Source organism: Cicer arietinum, chromosome 7 (assembly GCF_000331145.2).
Source record: "Cicer arietinum cultivar CDC Frontier isolate Library 1 chromosome 7, Cicar.CDCFrontier_v2.0, whole genome shotgun sequence".
Lineage (NCBI taxonomy): Eukaryota > Viridiplantae > Streptophyta > Magnoliopsida > Fabales > Fabaceae > Cicer > Cicer arietinum.
The window spans coordinates 36,814,408-36,826,447 of NC_021166.2; the positions used below are offsets into that span (position 1 = coordinate 36,814,408).

At 31.2% G+C, this 12,040-nt stretch overlaps 1 long non-coding RNA gene across 3 annotated transcripts; it reads right to left on the bottom strand.

The window, feature by feature from the left end:
* Nucleotides 1-6,767: 6,767 nt before the first annotated feature.
* On the bottom strand, nt 6,768-10,268 carry LOC101508585 (uncharacterized). 3 transcript variants are annotated; one of them, XR_001144266.3, is made up of 8 exons: nt 10,102-10,261; nt 9,301-9,419; nt 9,005-9,092; nt 7,994-8,063; nt 7,782-7,811; nt 7,536-7,641; nt 7,318-7,435; nt 6,768-7,146 (listed from the first exon to the last, which is right to left on the bottom strand). It is a non-coding gene; the product is annotated as an uncharacterized lncRNA (long non-coding RNA). The 3 variants fall into 3 exon arrangements; XR_001144267.3 differs by lacking the exon at nt 7,782-7,811; XR_012163904.1 differs by having other exon boundaries at nt 7,536-8,303; nt 10,102-10,268.
* Between the last annotated feature and the right edge of the window lie 1,772 nt (nt 10,269-12,040).

Genomic DNA, 12,040 nt, shown 5'->3' on the forward strand with positions numbered 1-12,040 from the left:
TCAGGGTGTTTAGTTGTTTTGTAAAATGATCAGACTAGGTTGTCACAGAGGGAACAGATGTCTTTCTTTTGGGGTTGCGTTTATTTTAAACCGGAAGACTGTACTGTTACTATTATTGTCAGTATGACACCTTAGTTGAATGGGTTCCTTGTATCTTCTGGTTGTTGTTTAGATACTTTGGATGTATGTATTTGGGAAACTTTTTCCGCTGCTTGTGAATTTTAATGACTCAATTATTTATTTCTCTGCTTTATTTTAAATTCTTTTGAAAAAAATTACACCCTCGCTTTGAAAAACGGGGTGTTACACTGACCACTCTCATTCCATCCAACCTAATAAACTCATATAGTAAGTACATGCTTTCAAAAAAGATAAAAAATAAACAGCAAACAAAGTATAGTATACCTCAAATTTTATGCCACTACTCCTTGCTTTTATGATATTTTGCATGATGGTTGCACCACGTTTGACTTCATTTTCATAAGTCTTAGGGTTGACAACTTCCTCATTTTGACGATCTAAATCCTTGTTGGTATCCATTTATCTACAACAAGTTCAACATGCAGTTCAGTATAACTTCAACAAGTTCAACATGCAGTAGTCTAAGAACGTAGCAGTATGAGTTCAACATGCATTTTAGTGACAACAAAAAATTAATATATACAATACCTGAAAAATAGAAGAGCAGTAGGGTTACGACGCAGAAATACAAACAAAGAAGAACAACGCATAAATACGAACGATTCGTAGGAGATTAGGGTTTGCAGAAACGAGCGTATGAAGTTTATGTAATGGAGAGTAGGGTTCGCAGAAAAAAGATGGTTCGTAATGGAGAATGAAGAGGAAACAAGCATATGAAGTTTACGTGATAAGGGTTAGTAACAATGCAATATTGTTCGTAGGGTTCGCAATGAGAAGGAGAATGGAGGAGGAGGAAAAAAGCGTATGTGAAGTTTACGTGATGAAGAGGAAACTAAAACGGTTTACTGTTATATATAAAACCCTACTACAGCGCTTTTCTAAAAAAGCGTTGTAAAAGACCTCCTTATTTTATTTTTTAAAAAGCCTTTTACAGCGCTTTTCCACAAAGCTTTAAAAGGCTTCTTGTGTTTATTATGTGCAAGCAACCTTTTACAACGCTTTTCCACAGAGCACTTTAAAAGGCTTATTTGTTTTATTATGTGCAAGCGCTATGTGACCCTTTTACATGTTATATATAAAACTCTACTACAGCGCTTTTTTGAAAAAGCGTTGTAAAAGACCTCCTTATTTTATTTTTTTTAAAAGCTTTTCCACAAACCGCTTTAAAAGGCTTCTTTGTTTTATTATGTGCAAGCACTATGTGACCCTTTTACAGCGCTTTTCCACAAAGCTTTAAAAGGCTTCTTGTGTTTATTATGTGCAAGCAACCTTTTACAACGCTTTTCCACAGAGCACTTTAAAAGGCTTATTTGTTTTATTATGTGCAAGCGCTATGTGACCCTTTTACATGTTATATATAAAACTCTACTACAGCATATATATATATATATATATATATCAATGCTAAATTACATGATCAGATCATATTGGGATGATCAGTTAAAGTTCAAGAAAAATTCCCAGTACTCAAACAAAGCTTTTTCAAGTTCAATATAAGCAGAAAATCAGTTTTGGCAGGTCAAACACTTAAATTACATGAACTTAGTATATAATGTACACTAAGATCAAGCTAAATATAAGCAGAAAATAAGTATAAGCATAAAATCAAACATAGTTCAAGCTAAATACTAAAATGCTCAAATCTGGCAGATCAAACAATTAAATTACATGAACTCAGTTCAGATTACATGGCTTATATAAAACAATTAAACACATTAAGATGTCCTTCTTCTTTTCCTGGTGGGATTCACATTTGTTTGTCCATTAACGATACGAAACGATGGATTAATCCAAATTCCCTCATCTTGATCATCTATAAGATATAAACCATCATCAGTTGAATCAATTTCACGTGGTTGTGATGTTGCAAGTAAAAGATCATTCCCAACATCTTCATCATTATTGTTATCATCACTTATTTTATTAGTCGATAGGACAACAAACCATTTATCATCAGTAGGATCAGTGACATAAAACACTTGTTGAGCTTGCGACGCTAAAATAAAAGGCTCATCCACCCTATTAAAATCAACAAGCAAGAACCCTGACTCATCAATCCGAACGCCATTATTATTATCGACCCACTTGCAACCAAATATGGGAACACAAAACATTGTGTAGTCTAACTCCCATAAGCGCTCGATAACCTCAAAATATGATAGATTTGCATATATTGGGTTTTTGTCTTTTGCACTTGAGACATGCATCGCTTCAGATACGAGAGTGACTCCGCTATTTTGCATAGTGGTTTGATCATCGTGTTCTTTGGTATAAAATGTTTAGCCGTTAATTACATAATCGGTGTACGAAAAGACATGTAAACTCGAACCATTTGCTAGCCACCTCAATCTCTGTGAAATTGATCTGGGGTCTATATCCAACTTTGACTTTATGTGATTATTTAACCATGTTATAAAACTTCGATTGTGCTCTCGAGTTATCCAATTTTGATTCCTATTCATGTTCAAACTAGATAACTGATCCATGTGTATTGTAACATACGAATGAACCTCATCATCATTGTGCAGAACATACAATTGTGCCTGCTTCCATTATGTCCTTGATATAATCATTAGTCTCTTTCCTATTATCCCTTCTCCTGATATTCTTCCCAAATGATGAGACACAGGAAGCCCTATGGATTCAACATTGGGCAGATATTCAGTATAAAATTCAGCAGCTTCTTCGACAATGTACCATTTAGCAATACAGCCTTCTGGTCGACTTCTACTTTTTATGTACCCTTTTAATATTTTCATATATCGTTCTATCGGATACATCCATCTCATATAAGTTGGCCCACAAAGTTGTGTCTCCTTAACTAGATGAACAGTAAGGTGAACCATTATATCAAAAAACGAGGGTGGGAAATACATTTCAAGCTCACACAAAGTAACAACAATTTCCCTCTGCAATGTCGGTAATTTCTGAGGATCGATCACTTTACTACAAATTTCCCTGAAGAAGAAACATAATCTAGTTATGGCTCGTCGAACTTTTTCAGGTAAAATGGAACGTATACCTATTGGTAGCAAATGCTCCATTAGATTATGACAACCATGGGTCTTCAAACCTTTTAACTTGAGGTTTTTCATACAAACTAAATTTTTAATGTTTGAAGAGTATCATTCTAGAACTTTAACTTTGTGTAGAAATTTACATAAAACAATTTTTTCCTTTCTAGATAGAGTATGAGCGGCTAGAGGTAGATATGTGCGATTTCCTTTCTTTATGGGACCCAATTCATTTCTTATTCCCATATCGACCAAGTACAATCTTGCATTGATGTCATCTTTAGACTTTCTTGGAACATTGAGTAACGTACCAATAACACTATCAAATTCATTTTTTTTTCAATATGCATCACATCGAGGAAATGTCTTATATACAATGACTTCCAATATGACAATTCAAATAAAATTGACTTTTTCTTCCACCCAGTTTTGATCAGCTCTCCCGCAAAAGGTTTGCCAAATTTATCGGTCAAACCTTGTACTTTTTCAAGTATTTGATATCCAGTGAATGCTAAAGGAGCTTTACCTTCCTCTGATTTTCCATTGAATGCATTTCTCCACCCACGATACTGATGAATATAAGGTAAAAATCTATTATGTCCAAGAAATACATTCTTCTTACAATGTTTCAACCGCATCCAATTTGTACTCTCTTCACATATAGGACATGCACACTGGCCTTTAATGCTATATCCTGATAAATTACCATATGCTGGAAAATCATTAATTGTGTCGAACAACATAGCCCTCAAATTGAAACATTCTTTCTTATACCCATCATAAACTTCCACACCTGTCTCCCACATATTTTTTAAATCTTCAATTAAAGGAGTCAAGTATACGTCGATATCATTTCCCGGTTGTTTGGGTCCAGAAATTAACAAAGACAGCATGATAAACTTACGCTTCATACCTAACCATAGAGGTAGGTTATAAATCAACAAAATCACAGGCCACGTGTCGTGGGAGATGCTTTGAAGACCATGTGAATTCATTCCATCAGTAGAAAGTGCAAGTCGTAGATTTCTTCACTCTATCTCGAATTCAGGATACTCGTGAGCAATTTTTGCCCATTGTGGAGAATCTGCAGGGTATTGAAACTTTTCATCTCTAATTCTTTCATTTGCATGCCATGTCAACTGTTTTGAATCTTCTTCACTGCGATACATGCACCTAAATCTTGGTATTATAGGTAAATACCACACGACTTTTGCTGGAGTAGATTATTTCTTCTTATATCGAGAGACATTGAATTTCGGACACGCCTTTAGTAATTCATATTCGTTTCGAAATAAAATGCAATCGTTAGGACACGCATGAATCCTTTCGTAACTCATGCCAATAGAGCACAAAATTCATTTAGCCTCGTAGGTTCGATTGGGAAGTTCATTATCATCTGGCAACATATCTTTTAAGAGTGTTAATAATTATGTGAAGCTTTTATCATATCATCCATTACTCGCTTTTAAGTTGTACAACTTTAATATCGCCGACAATCTTGTGAATTTAGTACGACCATTATATAATGGTTTCTCCGCATCACTCAACAAACTCTCAAACATTTTAGGACAATCCCGAAGATCTTCTTCAACTGCTTTTGCAATCTCCTCAAGTCGGTTCGGCTCATATGTATCTATGTCGAAATCAGTTGAAGCATATGTCGAACCATTCTCAAAATTAATGTTTCCTTTTTTTTTTCCTCACCATGTCTTATCCAACATGTATAGCTTTGATAAATTTCATGCCATACTAAATGTCCTTCCAATTTATCTGCTCTAACTCGTTTTCCAAAATAACATTTTAAACAAGGACAAACGACTCTATTTGGATCTTTTGCATTTTTCACTACAAACTCCTTAACTCTATTTTCATACTCTTTTGACAATCGATTGTCATACATCCATTTTCGGTCCATATTATATGACCTATATAAATGCAGTTACACAAATAATAAGCTACTTATAACATTATACCAATATATAGTACACATATCTAATATTGGAAAATGGAAACCAAGGTCCATGTCTGATTTCAAAATAGAACAGATCAACAAATTTCAAAAAAGAATAGACTTTATATGATTTATTATGTAACAATTTATTAGTTTTAGTGGCAACAACAAATTAATAAATACAGTACCTGAGACAACATATCCAATTTTTTATAAAGGAGGAGCAGTAGATGGCCGCACAGTACGTAGAGGAGATGAGGGTTCCCAGAGTAGAGGAGATAAGGGTTCGTAAATTTGTTTAAATTTGTTTTTATTCATTTAAAGTAAATGATTTTTATTTAAAGTGAATGATTTTACAGCGCTTGTGTAATAAGCACTCTAATAGGTCCTTTAATTATGTGAAAGCGCAAGGCTTTTACAGCGCTTTCACAAAAAGTTCTTTAAAGACCATGTAACATAAGGTGGGAGCGCTACATTTTACAGCGCTTGTGTTTAAAGCGCTCAAAAAGTGTTGTAAAAGCTATGAGAGAGCGCTTCAATTTCCAGCGCTTTTACAAAAAGCGCTGTAAATGGGTTGTAAGCATTATGTGCAAGCGCTATGTGACCCTATATGACCCTACAACAGTGCTTGTCAAAAAAGCGTTGTTGTATCCTCTGTTATTTTTAAAAAATTCTACAACAACGCTTGTATTTAATAAGCACTTTAAAAGACGCGCTATAAAATGTCATTTTTAGCGTATTTATATAAGATTTTATCGGTTTTAGTTTTAAGAATTGTAGAAGTTGACACATTTTTTATTAAATAAAAAAGATTTAAGGGGTTTTACTACGTAAAAAAATTGTTTTTCAGATTTGCCTAAAATGTTTGTTTCAGTGGCCTTACTCTTAGACATACTCTCATTCTGAGTCGATATATATGAATATTCATGCATGCAGCTGCTGTGATGATAAAAACGTTACTTGGTATATGATTTGTTGGTATGGAGGTGCATGGTTTATTGGTGTGCAGTTGATTGAGGGGTTGAATGCACATATTATTATTATTATTATTATTATTACTATTACTAGTATTATTATTAATATAATTTTATTTTATTATTTTTATTTATTCATAATGTTTTTTTAAAATATTATAGTCACTACTAGAAATTAAGGTTTTACCTTTGGATTTTTCGGCGGCTTTAAGCTAAAATTCTGCAGGAAACACGTTTACCTGCGGATTTACTTGAGGAACTATTTCCCCACGTAAAACCTTCGTGGATAATTGTTTCCTGAAGATTTCTATATCTGCAGGTAAGGTACATGCGGATAATTCCGCAGGAAAAATCAATAAAATCCGCAACATATATTTTATATATTTAAGGCATTTTCTTATGAATTTTCATGCAGAACAAGTCTACAGTAGCTTCCTACGAACGTTATGCAACATCGTTTTGAACGAAAATCGATAGGTAAATCCGTTTCAATATTGTTTTCAAAGAAAAATCCGCAGGAAAGGTTCTTTTCTAGTTTTCAAAATATATAAAAATTTCAACTAAAAATATATGAAAATATATAATATTTTTGAAGTATTTAATTAGAATACTATTAAAATACTTTTGAATTCCTCGATAATTTAGTAAATACATTTTGCCTACTAAACTCAACTCATAGATTTGTACTAGATTATCTCATTATAAAATTTCTATATAAATGACTCGTATATTTATATTATTCTCATAAATACATCAATAAACTTACCCCTTTTTTCTTAATTGTTTGGATAGACATCTTTAACTATAGATATGAGTTGGATCCCTCCTATGGCTCAATAATACATATGATGTTAAGTGTTAAGAAACAAAGAGGATTTTCCCCAACATTCTCAAATAGCTAATCCTCCACTGATGATGATGGATGAACTTTGGCTCAACTGAAAACCATATGGTGACATGTATTATCACAAGGATAAGGACAATCAATGACTGTAACACCTTCACAATCAATGATTGTAACACCTTCTCAGTCCAAAAACCAGTCTCCAACAGCTAAAGCAATTACCTACATATTGTTAATGTATATGTACATATTAGTATTCAATACAAAAATATATTTAAATTAAAGAGTATAATCAGCAATCATCTCAAGAATCACCGTTAAGTAGCATTTCCCATTGTCAAAAATCAAGCTTGTACTAACATTTCCCATTGTCAACTAAAAGCTTGTACTCACCTTGTTCCCAACAACTGGAGAATTATCTGAAAACCATGTATCATGCCTCTCGGTTTGGATAAACAGTCCATTCTGTTTTGATCTTGAGAAATCTTTAACAGAATTCAGCATGTGATTCCTGGATCATGTATTCAAGAGACATTAAAATGTCTTAAACAATTGAATAGTATGTATTTAAGATTTCTCTTCACTTGCGATGAATGGTACTTATAAATCACCTTGCAAAAATTGGTTTTGTGGCCTAGTACATTTAGCATGGTTTAATCTGCAATCATGCTAATGTCCATAGGGATCTGTTGATGGAGGAGCTAAACTAGATTGGATCTGATTATAATTGGAAACGTGATTGTTTAGTACAAATAATTTAATGATCAATACTATCATAGATCATATTATATGAGTTATGATAAAGTTATCTGCCATGAATCATAAGCAGCATTAAGAAGAAAGAGTGGGGTTCTAACACTGATAATCAAATTCTGAGGGAAGAAGCACTGAAAAGAAGTAAAAACAAAACACTAGTCATTAAAAGTTCAATATAGAGCAAGCAATATCAAGAGATCTATTTTCTGCATATTCTTTCAAATTATATTAACAATACATTAATAGCGAAGCAACCGGTTAAACAAAGTATTGTTGGCTGTAGCATAACAAAGTATTGGAAGAAAATACTCACCGAGATTTGGACCTTTCTTGCAACATATTTTATGGATCCTCAATCGTTCTCTTTGAACACCACATAGCCCCTGAAGAAGAATCTCAACTGTCAAGGTAGTTTCGAATACAATCTTTTCCACATATAGGAACCCTTTAAAAAATTGTAATATTAAGATGACACATCTTGATAATCTTAAAGCACAACTTATGGATATATTGAGTATAAGAAAGATCAATTCATTCATCATTTTCAAATATTATTGTAATCTGGAATCTTCCATCAAATAATCTCATGGCCCTTGAAGAAGAATCTCAAGGACCTCAGCATGCTGCAAAAGATAACAAACATCAACTATCGAGTACTTCTTGAATACTGTCTTTTCCACATGAAAATATCTGATGAAAAAATGTAATATTAAGATAACACTTCTTGATAATCTTAAAAGGACAACTTATGGATATATTGAGCAAAAGAAAGATGAACTCATTCTTTACATTCAAAGATTATTGTAAGCTCAAATCTTCCATCAAATAATCTCATAGTTCCAAAGAGTGCAGAATAAATTAGAGATATGCAACTAAGACCAATGGTGACCATCAGAATGAAACTATTATGTGGTTATTGATTCCAAATCCAAACCAAATAGTAGGACAATATACCATCCTATTCATATATACAGAAACTACTAGACAAGAATGACAATCTTATAAAACATTAAATAGCTTTACCTTCTGAAAAAGGCAACAACATAATATGGCTCAAAGGGAAAAACATATTTAGTACAAAAAGAAGAAATATGGTGTGAACACAAGATGTCAACATATGATTAAAGTTTTTAACACCTTGAAATAAAAGACATGGTTAGCAAGTAAAGTAGTTGCTGATGGGAAAGCATGGGAAGATGATTCATTGTAGATATATATGATGGAGATCGAAGAAATAGGAAATCGAAGAAAATAAAATTCACCAATTAGTTACAAATCTTAAGCAAGTGTGGGAGATATAGGAAAAGTTAGAATAGATATGGACCTGAGAGAGACTCTGCAACATATTGCTCCTTGTAAGCTATACAAGCACAATGTAATTAAACTTCGCAGGTCAAATCTAACTACACCACCTTCCAAGAAATAGAATAGATTTCAAGAAATAATAGAGACCCAGTTCCATGTTTTATAGAATAAAACATATAAATACAAATGTCTAAGTAGACAATTAAATTAAATAAATAAACTTGAACACAACAATAATAGTTACCAATCAATCAATCAATAAAAAGAAGAAGAAAATAATAACAATTAAAGAGAAATTAGAAGTGGTTTAAGCACCTTAACTCCAGCCCACTAATCAATAAGCCAAACAAGTTCAAGCCACAACAGTTCTACTACCACCCGGCTGGTCCGTCTGTACAAATTCTTTGACAGTGGCTAAGTACATAGCATATTGCCTAATAGAAAAGAAAAAGAGTTCAAATTAACTACTAGTAGAAACAATTCAAGCACTTAAAACTCATGAATGAAGTAACCCCAAATATTTGAGTTTAGAACCCTGGTGACACCAGATTTGAAATTTGAATAAGTAAGGGGTTTCAAACACAGTTAAGTGAGCAATGCAAGAGCAAAAGAAACAAAAGGCAAGATTTACATGTTGATTCATAGAATAAAGTAATGAATACCATTAACTAATAAATGAAGCATTTCTGGTCGGTAAATAATACTAGTAAATAAATAAAATTAATTTCGAGAATTCTTTGGCTCCTTCAATTTGACAATAGACTTCAATTTCAGAAAAACACTATATCTGCAGCTAAAGCAATTTGCAAATTGAAAATGTTCAAAAAACAACACACAAAAACACTAAGTCAGAAGAAAAACCCTAAATCAGAAGAAAATCAAAACCCTAATTCATTGTAGTTCACGAAAATCATTTTTCTCCTCTTTTAAGTGGACGCATTTTACATTCAAATTCAAATAAGAAATCAAATGATAAATGGAAGAATCAAAGCTCACAATAGATCACATTCAAATTTCTTGAGATTCTATTATGAATAGAATCGATAAATCAATCAAATAGAAAGAGAACTCAAATACATTTCCATCAAATAGCAAATCAAAGCAATGGAAACTAACCTAATCGAAGATATAAGAGAGCAAGAGTGAGAACTGAGCAATGGAAACGAGGGCGTGAACGAGAGTGAGAACTGCATGCGAGGTTTGAGAGAGATGAATGGAGATTTTGATTTGGAGGTAATTGTAGTATTTAGGTTTTATTTGGGATGAATGGAGCGTTTTATATAATTGGCTTACTCCTTCCTGTTTCCACTTCCTATGTTACAATTTTATTAATTAATGTCTTTTAATTAGGTTTATTTAATTATCCAATAAAAAAAATATCACCTCAAATTTATTAAAATTATTGTTAAAATATATAATAATATGAATATAAACAGTTAAAATAAGGTAAATGTTAAGTAATGTCTCAAAAATATTTGTTAAAGAACTCAAAAAAGTAAAATTAATTAAAAATATATTAAAAATTTTATTTTCAATTTTTTAAAAGTTTAAATAGTATTATTTTTATGTATAAATTATAATTCTAATGCTTAATAATAATTCATAAAATAGTTATATAAAAAATAATAATAAATTAACTTTTTTCTCCAAATCAAAGTTGATTTTTTCCTTTAAAAAATTATTATATTTTATTTATATCAAAATAAAAACTTCTTTATTTATATAAAAAATAAATCCTAAACTTTGCTAGGATTTTGCTGCCGCTTTTGCTGGAGATGTTTCCTGCGTCATTTTACCGTAGATAAATTCTAAGGGAAAATGTGAACGTTGATGCAGAAATGGTGTCAACTGTAAATCCGCAGGAAATAAAAAGTTTACTTGCCGCATTACCTGCGGATTAGGACACCGCATGAATATTTCCGCAGGAAACTCCGCATGAATATTTCCGCAGGAAACTCCGCATGAAAAAAGCTGATCTCTAGTAGTGAGTAATAATAATAACAATTACTATTATAAATATTATAATTATTAATTTTATAATTGAAAAAATATAAAGAAAAAAAATTATCGTTGTGGACCTTTTATTAAATTTTAAAAAAAATTATTATTTTTAAACTGATTTTAAAAAATAGTATGGGGAGATAAGATTGTTTATGAAAGTTCACACAATAAAATACGACTGTTAGATATTCAAATCAAAAACTACATATCCGTTTACTTCCTGTAAAAACTACAAAGAATGTAGAACAAAAAAGTACACTATGACCTTCTGAATTTCTGAATGTATCTATCTAATATATATATATATATATATATATATATAACAATCAAATCGTCATTAGTTAAATATGGTTAATGTATTTTATTCTTTTTTTCCTTTACATCTCATAACAAATAAAAGGAAACAATTGATTTTGTTATACACGTAAATTTTGCATCGGAGATATAAATTTGAAACTCTTGACTTATCTGTTTACAACAGCAATAAGGTGTATTAAAGTGACCACAAAAATAAGAATTGGATGGTGATAATTTTATATACACAATTACTTTAAAAAAAAAATCAAATCCATTTTAAATTTGCGATAGTTAATAAAAATAGGCTAAATTACATGGTCCTTTAATTTAATTTCAGTTAATGTTTTAGTCTTTTAATTTTTTTTCTCGAGTTGGTCATTTATTTCAATTTTAAGTGACAATTTGATATTTTGTGTTTTAAAATATCAACAATGTTATCCTTTTTTTTATAAAAATTCAAAAAAATCATCAAATTTTTCAAAAAAACCCATAAAATTAATAATCATCTTCAATATAATGCAAATTTCATCAAATCCATAACTCAAATATTCAAATAAACTCATATTTTTATCTCCAATAACATCAAATAAAGAATGAAAATATGAGTTTATTTAAAAATTTAAGTTATATATGAATTTGATTAAATTTGTATTTATTGAAGATAATAATAAATTTTATGAGTTTTGTTTAAAATTTTTGATGATTTTTTTGAAATTAAGTTAAGTTAGCTTGACTAAGACGTTAACTGAAATTAAGT